Genomic DNA, 20232 nt, shown 5'->3' on the forward strand with positions numbered 1-20232 from the left:
AAACAAAAACCACTTCTCTAAAAAAACTACAGATAAACAGAAAACCCACAAAACTTGTCCATTCTGTGGTAGCATTTGCATAAAGATGTGTACCATTATACAGTATTTCCACTCAACAGGTAAAATAGATGTAAATAGTCTCAAGAGCATCAAATACTAAAGTGTAGTAAAATAATTAGGAAGTGAATACTTACTATCTTTTAAAAATATAATTTATTTAAATGTAAGCTTATATAATTTAGTTTTTAATAATGGCTGTGTTTAACAACAGGCTTGTGAAATTCCTGAAATTTTAGCAATGGACTTATGTATACCTGTATGCAGCTGTGGCATACCACTATCTTTGGGGGCCTGAAACTTTAAGAGGAGAAAGAGAATGAGAATGGTCTCTCAGGAAGGGTACATGCCAGAACAACATCAAAGTGATACCCAATGAGAAACTCTCTGTGCAGAGATGAACAATGGACTTTGAGGACAGTGATTTAAATAACTCAATTTTAATTTGCTTTTTATTCCAGCCTTTTTCCTCAAATCTTTAAGTGTGTTAAATAATGATTAAAGAAGACAATTTAGGTGATACAATCTTTACCTACCATTTTATGAAGTGAAATGTCTCCATTTGGAGAACTGCAAAATGAGGCGGAGGGCAGGAGCTTTTCTTTTCTTTTTTTCTTGAAGTATCATTGATTTACAATGTTGTGTTAGTTTCAGGTGTACAGCAAAGTAATTCAGTTATTTTAATATATATGTATGTGTGTATATATATATATATATATATATATATATATATATATATATATATTTCAGATTCTTTTTGGCAGCAGCTTTTGCAGGGTAAAGACTAAGGCAAAAGCAAGTAAGTATAGAGACCAGAGTTGGCTTGGTGTTTAGGGATTGGCTGACTGGATATACCGTGTTTCTGGTCAAGCAGAGTGTAGGTGAGCAAAACTTGCCACCCCAAAACGTCTCTTTGGCATGAGGATTATTTTGAGCTGAAAACAAGGCCTAAAAGACTCAGGAAGAAACTTTGACCTTCCCCCTAATTGCCTAAAAGAATTTAGACTGTTCCTGGAATAGGGCTGTCACCAGAGATAATCTGCAAAGAATATGGGCTAGGGGTGGTGGGGAAACTCAGCAGGGCCTGTTGATAAGAGTCCACTCTGTGAACTATTGTCTCAGGTGGCCCAGCAAACATTTGTTTACCAAACATTTGTTTTTCAATCTCCATGTGAATTGCCTTCCTCCCCTTTGAAATCCCAAACCACTACACCCAACATCCTCTTTTGTCTTTAGCTGAAGATGATATTTAAGTGAGGGTTTTGACCATTTTGGTAAGTTACTCAGTTTTCCGGGATCTCTCCCAGTTGTACATGCTATTAAACTTTTGTTTTATTTTCCCCTGTTCATCTGTCTCATGTCAATTTAATTCTTGGGTCAGCCAGAAGAACCTACAAGGAAAATTTCTTCCTTCCTGACAAGAGCATTTACTAGGATATGAAAGTTGTCAAAGTTTTGGTTTGATGACATGGCCTCTGGGGCAGGCAGAGCTCCATCTTGCTCCTAGAAAGTTATTTGAACAAGTGAAAGTGTGATAGACACACAGACTAGTGTTTGGTGGTATTTTCAGGGTCAGGGTCCATGCAAATGTAAAACAAAGAATGTTGCCCACCATATTTGGGCTGTCTGTGAGGATTAAGTCATGAGCCACTGCAGTTGCTGACTGACAGTATGCTCTGAAAGGAATTCCAGATGAAAAACAGCATAAGTCACTCTGTGCTTTGGAAAAACAAGCCCCTTAGTTAGTTAGATATCCCAGAAAGAATTTTTTTTTTTTTTTTTTTTGGTGGTATGCGGGCCTCACTGTTGTGGCCTCTCCCGTTGCGGAGCACAGGCTCCGGACGCGCAGGCCCAGCGGCCACGGCTCACGGGCCCAGCCGCCCCGCGGCATGCGGGACCCTCCCGGACCGGGGCACGAACCTGCGTCCCCTGCATCGGCAGGCGGACTCTCAACCACTGCGCCACCAGGGAAGCCCTCCCAGAAAGAATTTTAATGAACCCAAATTCTTGTGTTTTCCCACATATATATTTTAAAAAGCACTTAGATCATTAACAGAGATACCTGTTCCTCGTGACTAGCAGTTACCTTTCACTGAGATGTGTGTGTGTGTGTGTGTGTGTGTGTGTATGTATATATATATATATATATATATATATATATATATATATATATATATATATATATATATATATATATATATATATATATATATAGGCTGGTCCTCCTACCTCTTCAGAGCAGTTAGCCAGAGCTACCTGAGAGGCTGTTTCTTTGACTATAGTCCTCAGTAAGACCCTGAATAAAATTCAGCTCAAAGCTCTGACATGTATTTTTTTCGGTTAATACTAGTGATGAAGTAGTATGGAGAGAACACAGCTGTAGAAGGTGAAAGGATAATAGGAAATGGAAACTCTATAGGTGTAGCAATTTGGAGTGAGGTTATCAGGTGAGTATAAGCACTGCTTCCTTCCCACCCATACAGCAATCCCCTGGAACAGGAATTTCTGAGTGTAGGATGGGGCTTGAGGTGTTTTATCTGGGTGTTAAAGGAAAGGGTGACCCTAGAAGTCTAGAAGAATTAAAAACATTTGGCTTGGACGTCCCTGGTGGCGCAGCAGTTGAGAGTCTGCCTGCCAATGCAGGGGACATGGATTTGATCCCTGGTCTGGGAGAATCCCACATGCTGCGGAGCAAATAAGCCTGCATGCCACATCTACGGAGCCTGCACTCTAGAGCCCATGAGCTGCAACTACTGTGCCCATGTGCCACAACTACTGAAGTCTGTGCACTCTAGGGCCCGAGTGATGCAACTACTGAAGCCCATGTGTCTAGAGCCCGTGCCCCTCAACAAGAGAAGCCACTGCAACGAGAAGCCTGCCCACCACAGCAAAGAGTAGCCCCTGCTCACCACAACTAGAAAAAGCCCGTGTGTAGCAACGAAGACCCAACGCAGCCAAAAAAACAAAAACAAAAACAAAACAAAACAACAAAAAACCCCATTTGGTTTAAATATTTAAGGAATACTTTATTTTAAAAATGGTTTAGGGCTTCCCTGGTGGTGCAGTGGTTGAAAATCTGCCTGCCAATGCAGGGGACACGGGTTCGAGCCCTGGTCTGGGAAGATCCCACATGCCGCGGAGCAACTAGGCCCATGAGCCACAGCTACTGAGTCTGCATGTCTGAAGCCTGTGCTCTGCAACAAGAGAGGCCGCGACAGCGAGAGGCCCGCACACCACGATGAAGAGTGGCCCCTGCTCACTGCAACTAGAGAAAGCCCTCACACAGAAACCAAGACCCAACACACCCAAAAATAAATAAATAAATTTTTTTAAAAAGGTTTAAATGAATAAGAATGACACAAAGAGATAAGGCTTCATTATTTCCTTTGGATATTAGATAAATGAAGAGGTTTTGTAATTAATAGGGGTCTTTTTTCCATTTCCACTTTTGTCTTGACAATAGGGCTGGCATGGCGAAATGTATGGAATGCCAATAAAGTTAATTTACATAATGGGACTCACAAAATGGAGGCTGCCCCAGTGGCCTGTTCCACATCACAAATCTAAGCCTAAGTCAGCCTGCACTTATGGGAAACACCTGTCAAGGAACCTAACATCCACCAGTCACAATCCTCCAACTCAACTTTGCCTAGCTCATCTTACCCTAGAAACTAGGACCTGCTAGCCTTATAAAGAAATTCCCAACCTCCTAGCCAACCATGTTCTGTTTCCATGTTGCCTCTTTTAATGTCCTATAAAACTCACTCTTGCCCAAAATCCCATGGGAAGAGTGCTGCACTACTTGTGAGAAACTGTACTCTCCCAATCCATAGACTGATTTCCCTGGAATAAAATTCATCAAACTCATTACCTAATCATTTTAGTTTTCTCATTTGACAGTACTAAAAGCAAGTTTCAAAAGTTGTGTCAGCAAAATTCTTATAAAAATCGCCCCAGACTTCTGGAAACTTTAGACTTTCAGATTACCTGACCAGGAGAAATAGTATATAAAGAGCTGGGCTGCTGGGCTGCTAAAATGGCTGCCACCATGCCTTCGTCTACAGCTTTGTAGGAGAGGTCCTTGGGTCATCTTTCAGAGTCTACCAAATCTTAATTCATATAGAATCAGTGGCACTGTATTTCTCTGACCACAGCAAAAATGAAACATCAGGTTAGAAGGTTATAAGAGACCGGTTCTATGACAAAGGAAGTAATTATTGTTCTCCTGACACAGTAGGAGATTTTAGGAAATAGAGTACAGTAATTAATAGTTATAATAACATACATGATTAATCAAGAAATGGTAGAATAATAGTTACTATCAACTATTTAAGAAGGAGGGTGCTAATTAACTATTCTAGACAGATTGCCATTAAAAATGTTTACAATATAAAGAAATTGCTTGAAGGGGTAAACTTCAGTTACCTGAAAAAAATGCATTAATACAAATCACTTTGTTCCTTAAGCATCCTGGTTAAATGCAGATTTACTATATAAATTTTACTTTTGATTTAAAAAAATTTTTATTTTTAATTAATTTATTTTTTTGCTGCACTGTGTGGCATGTGGGATCTTAGTTTCCTGACCAGGCATCGAACCCATGGCCCCTGCAGTGGAAGAACAGAGTCTTAACCACGGGACTGCCAGGGAAGTCCCTACATTTGAGTTTTTTAAAAAAATCTGTAACCACTTTCCTAATTTGTCAGAGTTGTTGAATAATAACAAGAAGTCTAAATTATGCCTCTGGCTACACTTTTCCATCTAATGTTCTGCTTTCATCTCATTCTCAATTTATTGACAACCAAACTCATAAATTTTCCTATGAAATAACAAAAAATATATATTGGTCTCTTCCCCCAGTTCCTGGCACAGAGCTCCTAAAACCCTGGTAATTTCCTAAGTCTTAAGGGCACTAGGAGCATCTTTTGTTCTAATATTTGGTCTTTGATCCCAGTATCTGACACAGCAACTAAATACCTTGGAATTCAGGAAATTCAGGTGGCAGAAGTGTCTTTTGTTCTGAAGACTCTTGGTGGGATCCTGGATAGTTTAGGATGGGGGCTGGTCACAAGAAAGACCAGGACATGATTAGAAGCTTGGAATTTTCAGCTGCATCTCCCATCCTCCAGGAAGAAGAGAGGGCTGGAGATTGAATTGATGATATATCATCTGTACGTGATGAAGACTCCATAAAAATCCCCAAAGGATTGGAGTTTGGAGAACTTCTGGGTTGCTGAACACATGGAGATACTGGAAAGGGGGCATGCCTAGTGAGAGCATGGACACTCCGTGCCCCTTTCCCCATACCTTGCCCTATACATCTCTTCCATCTTCATGTTCATCTGTATCCTTTATCATATCCTTTTATAATGAATAAATATAAGTAAGTGTTTTCTGGGTTCTGAGAACAATTTTAGCAAATTATTGAACCCAAGGAAGGAGTTGTGGGAAACCAGATCTATAGCCGATTGGACCGAAGTGTAGATAGCAATTGAGAACTTGTGATTGGCATTTGAAGTGGGGGGTGGGTAGAATTTCATGGGACTGAAACCGTAACCTGTGGGATCTGATGCTAACTCCAGGTAGATAGCCTCAGAACTGAATTGAATTTTAGGATAGCCAGGTGGTATGGAGAATTGCTTGCTTGACACCACACATTTGGTGTCAGAAATGTTGGGAGTGTGGTAGTATTATGAGAGTAAAGGAGAAACACAAGAGTGTTTTCCAGCTCATCTTCCAAGCTGACTTCTCTACACTCTCAAGTTTCTATTTTTGTATCACAATCATCAAGTGTGAGGCTTAGCATTCATCTTTGAATAACTATTTCCCATGCGTAATCAGTTTTAAAGTTCTGTCAGTGTTTCCTTGGTGATGTTGCTGTCCCTCCATTTTTATTCTCCTGGTTAACCGTTATCATTTATCACCCAAGTTATTCCATAGCTCTCCAACTGTAATGGTTTCTGGTTTTCTTGGCTCTTTCTCCAGACTATACTGTAAACTGGCTGTCATCACATTAGGCTTTTGAAACCCATTTCTTTCTGTGGTGTATTGATTCAAAGTGTGGACTTTGCTTTTAGTCTTGGATTTTAGTCCTAGCTCTACCTCTTTCTCTTGTGGGAGCTTGGGCAAGTAACTAAGCTTCTAAGCTTCAATTTCTTCATCTATAAAACAGAAATAATAACAGTGGCTAAACCATAGAGTTTTTGTCAGGATTAAATGAGGTAGTTTGTATACAATATTAGTATGGGGCCTGGCACATAACAGTGACTTCTCTCTCACCTCTCCCACCACTCCTTGTCAGACTCCTTTGATGTATCTTCCTCTTCCAGAGGCAGCAATCTATCTGACTTTGCCTCTTCTGTTTTCAATCTCTACTCACTCTCTAGGTGACCTTATTTAGACTCATGCCTTGAAATATTACTTATATGTTGATGATTCCCAGGTATAATTTGTCTATGCCCACTGTTTTTTTCTGGGTTGCTGACTTCTTCACCTCCAAGCTTGGGATATATGAAGCAAAAACAAAACACAGGGAACTCATCACTGAGTCATTCTTTGGGTCTTGAGTTCCCTAGCCTGTCTGTCTTCTTCTGTTCACTTTTCAGAGTCTTCTTATGTTTGTTTTACATATAATGTCTAGGGTTTTTCTTTGTATTTAGTGGGAAGAATAGAAAAAATATATCTATTTCATCTTGGTGGAAATATCTATTGAATTAAAATTTAAAAAAATAATTTTAAAATTGTGGTAAAAGACACATAAAATTTATCCTCAACTGTCTTTAACTTACAGTTCAGTAGTGTTAACTATATTCACATTGTTGTATAACAGATCTCTAGAATTTTTTAATCTTGCAAATCTGAAACTATAACCATGTACAACTCCCAATTTTCCCCTCTCTGACACCTGGCAACCATCATTCTACTTTCTGTTTCCATGATTTTGATGACTCTAGATACCTCTTGTAAGTGGAATCACACAGTAATTGTTCTTTTGTGTCCGGCTTATTTCACTCAGCATAATGTCTTCAAGGTTCATCCTTGTTGAAGCGTGTAACAGGATTTCCTTCTTTTTTAAGTTGGAATATCTATTGAGCTTTCAGTTTCAGTGATTATATGCTTCATTTCTAGAAGTTAAATTTTATAAAATTTAATTTTAAATTAAAATTAAATTTGCTTTAAATTTTAAATTAAAATTAAATTTGCTTTTTGTTTTACTTTATATCTTTAATAATTTTAAGTATTAATAATTTAAATTCTAGTTCACATTGTCAGTCTGTCTTTTTACATGCTTGAGGGCTCTAATTTTAATTTTCCTTTTTTATATGCAGACTTTAACTTATAATGAATTGCTTCCTTGTGTGCTTTACATGTTTTAATGTGTGCTCACAGATTTTTGTTAGATAACTAATTCAGATACCATAAATGGTTTTCCTAGTTTACTGTTTTCTAGTTTAAGGCCTTAAATCTATCCTTGATAATCTTGATCTAGTGCTTTTATCTTCTTGATTCAGATCTTTATTTTTACCACCCTCTTCTATATCCACAAACTAGATCTTGCCAGTTGCCATCTAGAACTGTTCCACCTGTGTGAAATATTAAACTTCTATATCCTACCTTTTGACCACAACTTTTAATACTTCTAGCTTTTGTGTCATGTCTCTGAACAAATTACAAGCCTCATCAATATCTCTAGTCCAATGACTGACTCATTTTTTCTCAATTTACTTATCTTCTCTATAGCCTCACTTTGATTTTCTACCATAGTTGACCTATTGCTTTCCTGTATGCTGAATCCTATATCTTTTGGGAACTGCTCTTCTTCCCTTCCACATAGTATTGGTAGGGCTGTTGGTCATGTGTTCTAACCACCTCACCATAGGTGTGAGCACCTGACTCAGGCTGTCCAAGCAATCTTTGTTAGGGATTGATATGTATACAATGAGAGAAATGGTCAGGGTCAGCCTATGGGATAACGAGCTCTAAAGAATATATAAAAGTTGAGCTGCTGGAGGTTGTCCTGCCATATATACTTGGAGAGATTTGGGATAGAATGAAGTCAAGCAGAGACAAGTAGAGCTGAGAAATGAGAAGAAAAACCTTCCTTCTCATTTATCTGCATCCACGCCCTAGCTAACATCTAAATCTTCTCTTTCTCTAGTGAACTAAGCTTCTCAAAATATTAATAGCCAGGACTTCCCTCGTGGTCTAGTGGTTAAGACTCTGCAGTCCCAAATGCAGGGGGCCTTGGTTCCATCCCTGGTCAGGGAACTAGATACCACATGCCACAACTAAAATTCCTGCATGTCGCAACGAAGATCCTACACATGACAACGAAGATCCTGCATTCCACAACCAAGACCCAGTACAGCTAAATAAATAAACAAATATCAAAAAAAATAGTAATATCCAATTTCAGTCTCTACTTTCATACCTTCCAGCCATTGCTCAACTCATTGTTTACCAGCTTTAACACTACCATGTCAGTGAGCTGTCTTTGCTAAGGTCCCTGATGACTTCCTACTTATCAGACTCATATATTACATAAGTTTACTGCAGAATTTATTTACACATATCCTATTTCTTGTAAATATCCCTTTTCTTGAATTTTTGTGACACTAGGATTTTCTGGTTTTTCTAAACTCTCTTTCGATTCCTCTTTCTTCTTCAAATGGGAGTCTCCTCCTCAACCATGTTACTTAGGGCTTAGTAGGTAATATTCTCTTTTCACTATATACACACTCCTTGGGTGACCTTACCAATAGTATAACTTCAGTTGTCACCCAGAAGCAAATGATTCCTAAATCTATATCTCCAGCTTCAACCATGCTCTTCTGTTCAAACCTAAGAAAGTGACAATTGATCAAAGACCAGAAGGAGATGAGGGAGTGAACCATGTAAATATCTGGAAGAATATCATTCCAGAGAGTGGAAATAGCAGGTGTAAAAGGCCTGAGGTGGGAGTCTGCTTGGCATGTTCAAAGAATCACTGAGAGAGTGAGGGGAAAATTAAGAGAAAATAAGATCAAAGAAGTAATAGATGGGGGAAGGTCAAGTCATATAAGCCCTTATAGGCCATTTTAATGACCTTAACTTCTTTCTGCTGGGAGCAAGATGTAAAGTCAAGGGAGGGGTTTGAGCACAGGAGTGATGTGTCCTGACTGATGATTTAAAAGGACCATTCCGTATAGAGAATAGATTGAAAAGAGCAACATAGGAACCTGGGCTAACTGATAAGGAAAGTATTGCAGTAACTTAGATGACAGTTGTTGGTGATCTGCACCAGGGTAGTAGCGGTGAAGTAGTTGAATGTGGATCTATTTTAAAGGGAGAACCAATAACATATGATGACAGATTGGATGTGGAGTCTGAGATATAAGAAGGATTCAAAGATTTTTGTCCTCAGTAACTGGAAGGATGGATTCACAGTTTACTGAGATGGGGAACACTGTGGGAAAGCAAGTTGGGGGAAGATTAGGAGATCAGGTTTGAACCAATTAAATATGAGATATCTATTAGACATTCAAGTGTAGAAGTCTTGAAGCATCTGGATAAAGGATGGAGTTTAGTGCTTAAGTGGATTAGAGATATTAATTTGGGAGTTATCTTTCTGTAGATGGTATTTAAACTTATGACAGTAGATGAGATCATCACTGGAATGAGAATAAAAAGAAAAGGTAAATGTTCCGAGGCCTGAGTTTTGGAGTAATCTAGTGTTAAAAGGCTGGAAAGATAAGAAAACCGGCAAAGGAGACTAAGGAGTAGCCAGTAGGTGGGAGGAAAATCAAGAGAGTGTGATATCCTGGAAGATGATTGAAGAAATGTCTCAAGAAGAAAGGAGGGATTGACAACCAAATGTGGCTGATAGGTCAAGTAAGTTGAGAACTGAGTGTTTCAGTGTGTCAAGAAAAATAGAAATTTCACTGTAAAAAGGAGTAGTAGCTAGAGAGAGAAGGAGGATCAATAGAGCTTTGTTTTGTTTATTAGATTGTATAATAACATGTTTGTAATCTGATGGGAAAGATCCAGTAGAAAGGGAATTTTTTAAAGCAGAAAGAGAAAGGGGAGATTGCTGGAGCAATGTCCTTGAGTAGGTGAGAGGAGATGGGTTCTAGTGCATAAGGAGAAGAACTGTCCCTTTACTGACACGGTTAAATTCATCTTAGTAACAGGAGAGAAGATAGAATATGATACAGATGTAGGTAAGTAGATAGATGTTATAGTGGTAGCAAAGGGAAATAATCTTCTGTTTTCTATTTTTCTCAATAAGGAAAATGAGAGTGAGAGCATGATTGAAGAAGAATTGGAGGATTGGTGGCCCCTAATCCCTGCCCTCATATTCTAGTTGTTTAGGAGAGTGAAAGAATGGACTAGGGCAATAAGATACAATTGCCTGGCAGCATTGAAGTCAGGGATCATAAACTTAAGTGAGACTAATCATAATATGGTTGTATGCCTTACTCCAGCTACCTTTAGTTGTGCAAATTCAAGTATGAAAGAGCCCAATAATTGGATTTAATCAATATTGATTTTTTTTTTTTTTTTTGGCTAGTCTAGTCACGTACAACCCAAAACAGAACAAGGGAGTTGAGAGTGTAAGGGAGGGAGTGATGATGATAACTGAACATGGAATTTAAACTGGGTAGGGAGCAAAGTGATGACATGAGGGACATGAGGGATAGTGAAAAGTGGTTGGATCAATGGACTGTAGATCAGGGGATGGAGGTTAGAGGATTGTCAGGGTTGGGGTAAAAGAGGGAATGAAATGGAAAAATAGAAGGTGGTGATTAGAGAGAGTGGGGTGCTTAGAATTAAATTATAGAATTGTGGCTTTTGGTACTAGTGCATGACTATAGGAGGCATCCAGTCAGCAGAATCTAGGGAGACAAGTCTCTTTATGGGACAGGAGTCATAAGAGAAACCAAGACAAGGAGAAGTAAGGAGGGGCTGGAAAGACAGAGGAGTATACTAGGATGGTGCACCTGAAAGGCTAAAGGAATGAAAGGAGTGGAGGACAAGTTCATTGGAGGAGAAGAAGTCAAGAATCTGAAAAACTAGGCTGATGCAAGGACCATCTACTTGGATAGAATTATGAAATTAGTAGTGTTGAAGAATATAAGTTAGCCAGAAGCTAAACTCTTCAGGGAATGGGGGGCAGATGACTGTAACAGGAGCAGTGATGTTATTCTCTTAAAAAATGAGATTCAAAGCAAAATTTCTCATCTTATGGTCATGCATGACCTCCTACTTACCAAAAATTTTATCTTAAATTTTCTTCAGAATTTGTCACCACTTCCATTTTATTGAACTTCTCTTTTCTTGAAATTGTTTGATCTTGAGATCTGTTGGTTCTCCTACCTCTCTGTCAATACCATTTGTTGTCATCTCTTAGGTTCTCCTTCTCAGTGGTGTTACCCACAGCTCCCTATATGTCTTTTTCTCTCCTCACTATATGCATACTCCCTGGGTGATCTCACCAATCTCATTGCTTTAGCTGACGCCCAAATGCTTGTGGCTCTCAAATCTCTAGCTCCAGGCACAACTATGCTCCTTTGCTCTAGTCCTGTATTTCTGATTGCCCACTGAATAACATTTGGATGTGTTTCAGACAGCTTAAATTCATTCAAGACTGAATTAATTATCTTCTTCTCCAAACTTCCATCTCTTCATTTTTGAATTTTAATCACTAAGATATATTTGACTCATCATAGTCCAGTTCCTCTTCCTCATCTCCCAAATGTAGTCAAGTCATGAATTTCATTTCTCTACTATGAATTCTATTTCTGAATTGTCAACACTGATTAAATCCAACTCTTTGACTCCTTCAAACCTATATCTGTCTAACAAAAATTTGGTGAAAAAAAAACCCCTACAAAAGGCATTGCCCTAGTCTCAAGGAAGTCTAGAAAATATAGTTTATAAGATGCTTTGTTTCTATAGCACAGGGAGGCACATAGAAGGAAGATGGAATGGATGTCGCAAGTCAACTCATTACACTGACATATCAGTTATGAGGCATGGGGCTTCCCCAAAGCAGGCATATTCTAGGTTGAGAACTCTTCTATTTTGTGTGTGTGTGTGTGTGTGTGTGTGTGTGTGTATGTGTGTGTATGTATCCACACCAGATAAGAAGTTTTTGTTGAATTTTGATATTTGCAAATTAAAAAACAAAAACAAAAATGAAAAAGTCACTACCTCAGAGAAACCTTCCTTGATCACCTTACCTAGGTAGGATTTTCCCTATTATTCCTTATTGTTCCTTCATTGATTTACCAAATACTTAGAGTACCTATTTTACATCAGGCACTATTCAGAGTGATAGGAATATAGTGAAGAAAAGCGAAAAAATCCATACCTTCATTGAACTTAGAGTCTAGTGGGGGGGCCAATCAAGAAACCTGTATGGAAATACATAATGTATTTTCCAATGGTGATCCGTCCTATGAGAAAATAAAAGATAACAGAACAGAATAAATGGTCGTGGGGAGGCTGGGAACAATTTTAGGTAGGAAAATCAGGGAAAGCCTCTTTGAGAAGATGAGGTTTTAGTGTAGATATGAATGACGAGAAGAAGCTAGCCACACAAGGACCTCTGGGAATAGATCTCCACAGAGATCAGCAATTGTAAAGACCCTGAGGTATATGTGCTTGGCATGTTCAAAGATGCTATCAATATCTCTGAAGGCCTCCTTCAAAGCACTTATCACAGGCTGTAATCATATGTTTATTTATGTTTACCTAGTTGGATCTATTATATATTTGCTTAATGTCTTTTATTCCCATGGTTCCTGAGGACCAAGGCTGTGTTTATCTTGTTAGAGTTTCATACTTAACACCTGGCACACAGTGAGTCGTTTAATGTTTACTGAATGAATAAATAAATAACAACTATTTAATAAAAAATTTTATTTGTAGTATTAGTTGTTGAAGAGGTACTTTTTTGTTTTCTAAATATAAAATTACAATTTTGACTATGCTCTTTCAAACTACATATTCTATCATATCATAAGTAGGCTCTTTTCCTGTACCTTTCCTCCCTTGAAAATATCTGTTCTAAGAAGTTTGATATTAAAGTTTCTTTTCCCTTTACCTTCAATTGTCATGAATTCACTCTATGATTTGGACTTTTATAAGACCTTGAGAGGGGCTTTGATAGAGATATTCTCCTTTCCTTGGGTCACTAGAAGCATTAATCATATTCAGTCTATAGAAATGAATGAAGGGAGAGAGAAAATTAGAATTTAAGGTGATTATGGGACATTCAGGAGGTGTCCAGTCAGCAGAGTCTAGGGAGACCAGTCTGTTTATGGAACAGGAATCGTAAGAGAAGCCAAGTTAAGAAGAGGTAAGAAAGAGCCAGAAGATGGAGAAGAAGACTAGGATGGTGCAAATTAATGAGAGCTGAAAGGGGGGAAACTTAAGGGTAGGGAGGATTCTGTAATGTCAAATGCAGCAAGTTCCAGAATACAGAGTAAAGACCCCTGCATCTGGACATTTGTACCTTTTAAGACTGCAGCTTCAGAAGAGTGGTGGGACTAGATGTGAGGAAGTGAAAGCTTTGGACATGAGCCATTCATTCTAGAGGTCTGGTAGCAAAAGGTCAGTTATAATGCCCCCGTCCTTCCTTCACACAGGAAGTGTCTTTAGCTCACCTCTGGGTAGAGGAAAGTCAGGAGGTCATACTCCCTTCCTCTCTAGTTGAGAAGTCACTTCTTAGCCTATTCTTCTCATCACTTTGAAATTCAGGATGAAATGTCTCCCTAGAGACATTGGAACAGGAAAGGGAACCCTGTTCCAGGGTTCCCGTCTCTCAGTTCTGCATCCATCAGCAGCAATCTTCCTATAGCAACACATACAATGGACCCCGAGGGAGAGGTTAAGTGGTTCTTTACTGAAAGCTTCAGGTGAATGTTCTAAAGCCACACAGGGTCCAAGTGTTGTTTTGAGGGTGGATTGGGTAGTGGGCAAGGGAAGTCAGGCATTGTTATTTTAGGTCTGGCTAATTTGCTCCTTTGACCAGCATGAGGTGGGGCAAAGCTTCACGGCTTAGACTATCAGTTGGAAACTTAGACATTTATAGATATCAGGCAGGTATAATAAATGAATGAAGTAGACAGGGCAGGCCAGGGATGAAGTGTAGAGTGCCAGCTCCATTTAGAATAGGATGAATGCTACTCAACACCAGATAGTTGTTGCCCTGTAGAAATGTGGTTCCACTGTGGTCAGATATCTGGAAAACATTTTAAAAAATCAGAATCTTTAAGTGAATTGTCCCAATTTCTCATTTATAAAAAAGCACAGTGGGGATGAACATCTGTAGATAGAATCCTGATCTCCAGCTGCCAGTTTGTGATTTTTTTTTTTTTTGGTGGCCCCGTGGCTTGCGGGATCTTAGTTCCCCAACCAGGGATTGAACCCAGGCCCTTGGCAGTGAGAGTGCAGAATCCTAACGACTGGACTGTCAGGGAATTCCCAGTTTGTGATTTCTGGTTTAGAACTTAAGGAAGTATGACAAGGGAATACTTTCCTCCTTCCTTAATTCTTACTGGTCACTCCCCACCCCTACAACACTTCCATCATGGAGTCCTGGGCCCCCTTTCCTCAGGCACTCACTGAATTTGGATTATTTTCTCATCCATCCTATCTGTTGGCTCTGAGGGAAGTAGAAGGATGGGCAATACCCTATAGGTAGAAATGGGGAAAAGATTGTAACTTTTTCAACTCCAGTTTGGTTTTTCACATCCACAAGGATGCTATCAGTTTTCTCCTATAGTACCTGAAGATAAACTCATAACCTCACTGAGAAGGTTAATTTTTTCTTGAAGACCACCCCATGTAATCTACATGCAAAAGTGAATGTTTCTCCTATTAAGTAGACTGGAATCACCCCAAAGTTAAAAAATTATACTGATGCCTGAGTTCCAGCTTAGACCAATTAAATCAGTATTTCTGGGCACTGTAGTTTTAAAAACTCCTCAAGTGGTTCTAAAGAGCAGCCTTAATAGGTGATATGGAGGATATTATTGAGAATATGTGAAGAGTGAGAGTTTGGAATGGCTAGGAGAGTAAAAGTATCATTGAATGGAGCAAAGACCCAAAGAGAAATTGAATGGATCTGTGGTGTGTTGCATGCTTCACTGATTTTCTCCTACGGACTTTGCAGGTTAAGTGTAGTCACTGGGAAATCAAGATGAAGGATAGAGAATCCTTTGGACTGGATACTGACCCAGCAAAGTGGAAAATTAAGGAAGAGGGCACACAGAATATTAATGATGACTTTATTGATCTGTGGACAGGGAATGAAAAATATTTAGATAGGGACTAAGGACCTGGATGACTTAAAATGCATGAAGGAAAGAGGAAACATCAGTGAGTATAGGCGAAGTGTAAGGAAGAGGAATAAGGGTAATTGCAAATTTGAGATTTCAGAGGCAGATCAGGCCATTGTGTTGAGAAAGTTTGGGTTTTGTCATCCTGGCATGACTCCATTCAAGAGCTGTCCCTCCGTTTGAAGGAACCCCCTCATTGAGTTTCTATCTATTGTTCATCCATTCATTCAACAAGTATTTACTGAGTGTCTACTTTGATGAACTAGGTAACATGTGAGGTTCTGGGGAATTTTCTGTCCTCTTGGAATTTCGAGGCCAGTGGAGATATATGTCTAGATATACAGATATATCAAACATAAAATTACATAAATGCTTGTAAAATTACAATTTTTATAAAGAAATACAGGGAGCTATGAGACCATATAACAGGCGTAGCTGACTTAATTAGGGGTAAGGATAAATATGTCAAAGAAGACTTCTCTGGAGGAATGATGTAGAAGCTATGTCCTGAAGACTAAATAAGAATTAGCCAGGCTGCCTGTGTGTGTGTGTATGTATGTGTAGAATGCATTGCAGAGGAAACTGAATATGTAAAGGTACAGAAGCAAGAGAGTTTGGATAATTCTAGGAGCTGAATGAAGACCGTGTGGCTGAGATACTGTGAAAGAAGGAATGACGATGTAGTAGGGGTCTTGGAGGTCATGCCAAAGGTTTGGGACTGCCAGTTGGTGTGACTGGGGGCTGCTTAAAAGGGAAAAGGACTTTTCTTCCCTTTTATTAACTTCCCAGTACAGTGAATCACAATCATCTTACCTCAATCAAAGCAGTTTAATTTGATGTAGTTTCCTCCATTCTATTAAAGAACAAGCTTACTTTCTGGACAAAGAAATGTTTTTTTCTGGGTAGAAATTTCGTAAGCATTGCATATTTTCTTCCCTGATGGCAAAATGCATAATTTATCTTTTGGGAATGGGGCATCCAGGTCTTCATGTGTTTACCTACAGAGCAATAGATTAGTTACAGTTGGTTAATTCCTTTTGTTTACCGCAAGAAAGGAAAAAGTAATTAATTACATTGTGAGAGTTCGGTGGTCTTCAGGCCTATAAAGATCTCTGACTGAGAGTGTCCCACAGCAGTGGTGCCATTAACTCTTTTTTTTTTTTTTTTTGCGGTATGTGGGCCTCTCACTGTTGTGGCCTCTCCCATTGCGGAGCACAGGCTCCGGACGCGCAGGCCCAGCGGCCACGGCTCACGGGCCCAGCCGCTCCGCGGCATGTGGGATCTTCCCGGACCAGGGCACGAACCCGTGTCCCCTGCATCGGCAGGCGGATTCTCAACCACTGCGCCACCAGGGAAGCCCCATTAACTCTTTTGAGAAAGAGTAGTAGAAGAAAACACTTGGAGAGGAAATCCAGAGTTTTCTTTTTTTTTTTCTTTTTGACATCTTAAGTTTGATATGTGAATTAGACATATAGTGGAGATTCCAAGTAGGCAGTTTGTGAGGTAAGCCAGGAGGCCAGGGCTAAAGATATAAATTTGGGAACCATTAAAATATAAATTGTATTAAAGCAATGGGAATGGTTGACATCATATAATAAGAACACGTAGATGGAGAAGTAAAGGGGTCCCATGTCTGAGCCTTATCTCCAGTCCTTACTGGTCCTACAGAGGAGAAAGAGATTCAGAAGAAGACTGAGAAGCAACTAGGGAAGGAGGAAAGCTAGGGGAATCTGGTGTCAATGATGCCAAAGGAAGAGAGTGTCATTGATAATAAATATGAAGGAAGTTTAAAAGGTTCAAGGAAACATAAGAATTAAGAAGTCTAGGGCTTCCCTGGTGGCGTAGTGGTTGAGAGTCCTCCTGCCGATGCAGGGAACATGGGTTCGTGCCCCGGTCCGGGAGGATCTCACATGCCATGGAGCGGCTGGGCCCATGAGCAATGGCCGCTGAGCCAGCATGTCCGGAGCTTGTGCTCCGTAACGGGAGATGCCACAACAGTGAGAGGCCCGCGTACCACAAAAAAAAAAAAAAAAAAAAAGACGTCTATAATTTATTACCTGGTCTATAGTTAAATGTAAGTTTAGTTTTTGTTATAAGCTCTTTGGTTACTCACCTCTTAGGTATTCATAGACAAATTCCTAGTTCTTGTTTTAGTAGTGATCTTCCCCAGTGCTGCCCAGACTCAAGGTGAATTCTGGTAGATTTCCTGATCTTGATGGTTTAGCAGTCCCTTCCATGCCATGATCATTATTATTATTATTATTTTGCTGGTTTCGGGCATCCTAGATGTTGAAAACATTTCTCTACCTGCCCTGACTTCCAGATTATTCATTTTCACCCTCTGAAAGACCTTGGAAATCTTATTTTTTTCTTGGTCCCCTTGAGAAGAAGGCATTCTCTTGTCTACCCAAAGAGATTTCCCCCAAACTTTAGTCCATCTTGCATGGGCATAGCAGTAACTCTCTTCTTTTTTTCTTTGATGCCTCCATGACTCTATTCCTGGAAGTCCTTCCTTCTTCCTGATCAAATTTCTCAGCCCTGTCCTGTTCCACTGACTGATAATGTAATTAGTAACCAGTATTTGAGATTAATTTAACTTTGGTGAATTTTGTTTTGCTCATATATTGTTCCCATCATTATTTCAGTTCTTTCCTACTCAACTCTTCCACCCTTTCCCATTAAGTCTTGAGGTCTTGAGAGCTGGTCTTCATTACACAGTCTCCAGCACATGGGCTCTCTCCAACAGTCCTGTGCTGTTTAAAATTTTATAGTTAATTTTAAAAAGTAATTAAAAATTTTAGAAGAATTTGATTGGTTTAAAATCCCCAAAACAATACACTATTACTATAACTATTTAAACAATTCAGAGGTATATAGAGGAAATCATGAGATACAAAAATTAGGGTCTCTTACAGAGAACGTAGGTAAAATGGTTGTCTAAGATGATGACAAAGGGAAGTTCCAAAACAACTGCTGTGCCTCAGGCATAGAAAACACTAGCTCAGGGTGGAATATGAGGTCAGATGCTCCAAAAGTCAGAATTAAGTCTCTAGAAGAACATGAAACTGATAAATTATTTAACAGACTTAACTGGATGGAGAATTATATTGAAATCACTTTTTACAGAGCTAGTGGAGAGTGTGGGAAGACAGTCAGATGTTCAATGAAAACAAAGCAAAATGGAAAATGAGGCAATTCACTCTAAGAAAAACAGAGTTGTACAAGCGGGTAAATGGAATTGTAGTCACTTCTTGGCTCAGCAACCAAAAATATTTTACATGGTGATAATGATGAAAGCATTTGAATATGTATTTAACCAAAATTGAGATGTCTTTGTATTAGGAGAATCAGGCAGGGAAAGAATGAATTTAAACACATAAGAAGCCAATACATGGGCTTCCCTGGTGGTGCAGTGGTTGAGAGTCCACCTGCCGATGCAGGGGACGTGGGTTCGTGACCCGGTCTTGGAGGATCCCACATGCTGCGGAGAAGCTGGGCCCATGAGTCATGGCCACTGAGCCTGCACGTCCGGAGCCTGTGTTCCGCAATGGGAGAGGCCACAATAGTGAGAGGCCCGCGTACCGCAAAAAAAAAAAAAAGAAGTCAATACATAATATTTTTTGTATGTAGATGTGTGGAGAAGGGGAATATTGTAGAGGGGAATATAAAATAAGAGACTGTAATTAGTTGTTTTATGCATTTTTTAAAATAAATGAAACTCCCATATTTATTTTATTTTTTTAATTTTAATTTTTTATTTTTGCAGTATGCGGACCACTCACTGTTGTGGCCTCTCCCATTGTGGAGCACAGGTTCCAGATGTGCAGGCTCAGTGGCCATGGCTCACGGGCCTAGCCACTCCCCAGCATGTGGGATCTTCCTGGACCAGGGCACAAACCCATGTCCCCTGCATTGGCAGGCGGACTCTCAACCACTGCGCCACCAGGGAAGCCCTGTTTTATGCATTTTAAAGAACTATTTTTTAACTACTTGTAGGTAAAACTGATAAAATTTAATCAAAAGCAAAAAGAATGTAGTAGAGCTACATATTTTGACATTTCAAAGTGGTTTAAGAAATATTCTTAAGCAATAAAAAACCCAAATTCTAAAAAATTTCATTCTGGTGAAAAATTTGTTCTTTTAACATGGAATCATTAATGATGGTTATTTTAGAGATTGTAGGGGATTTTTGCTTGTGGAATGTTTGAATTATTTACAATGAGTATATATTTATTATTTTGTGATCAGAAAAATATACACTAAAAAAAAGATATATAAGGATGACATCAGTTAGATGGTGGAATAAGAGGTCCTAGCCATTGTCCTCCCACAGAAACACCAAGTTAACAACCATTCATGGACAAAAATCCTTTATGAGAGCTCCAGAGTCCAGTTGAGAGGTTCTAGCACTCTAGTGGAACAAAAAATATGAGAATGAGAAAGGGGGCAGAAAGCTTATTTAAAGAAATAATAGCTGAAAACTTCCTGAATCTGTGGAAAGAAATGGATACACAGATTCATGAAGGCTAAAGGATTCCAAATAAGTTGAATCCAAAAAGGTCTACACCGGGCTTCCCTGGTGGCACAGTGGTTGAGAGTCTGCCTGACAATTCAGGGGATGCGGGTTTGTGCCCCTATCAGGGGAGATCCCACATGCTGCAGAGCGGCTGGCCCCATGAGCCATGGTCGCTGAGCCTGCGCGTCCGGAGCCTGTGCTCCGTGACGGGAGAGGCCACAGCAGTGAGAGGCCCACGTACCGCAAAAAAAAAAAAAAAAAAAAAAAAAAAAAAAACACAAAAAGATCTACACCAAGACACATTGTAATTAAATTGTCAAAAGTCAAAAACGG

The sequence above is a fragment of the Kogia breviceps genome, chromosome 1 (assembly GCF_026419965.1).
Source record: "Kogia breviceps isolate mKogBre1 chromosome 1, mKogBre1 haplotype 1, whole genome shotgun sequence".
Taxonomy (NCBI): Eukaryota; Metazoa; Chordata; class Mammalia; order Artiodactyla; family Physeteridae; genus Kogia; species Kogia breviceps.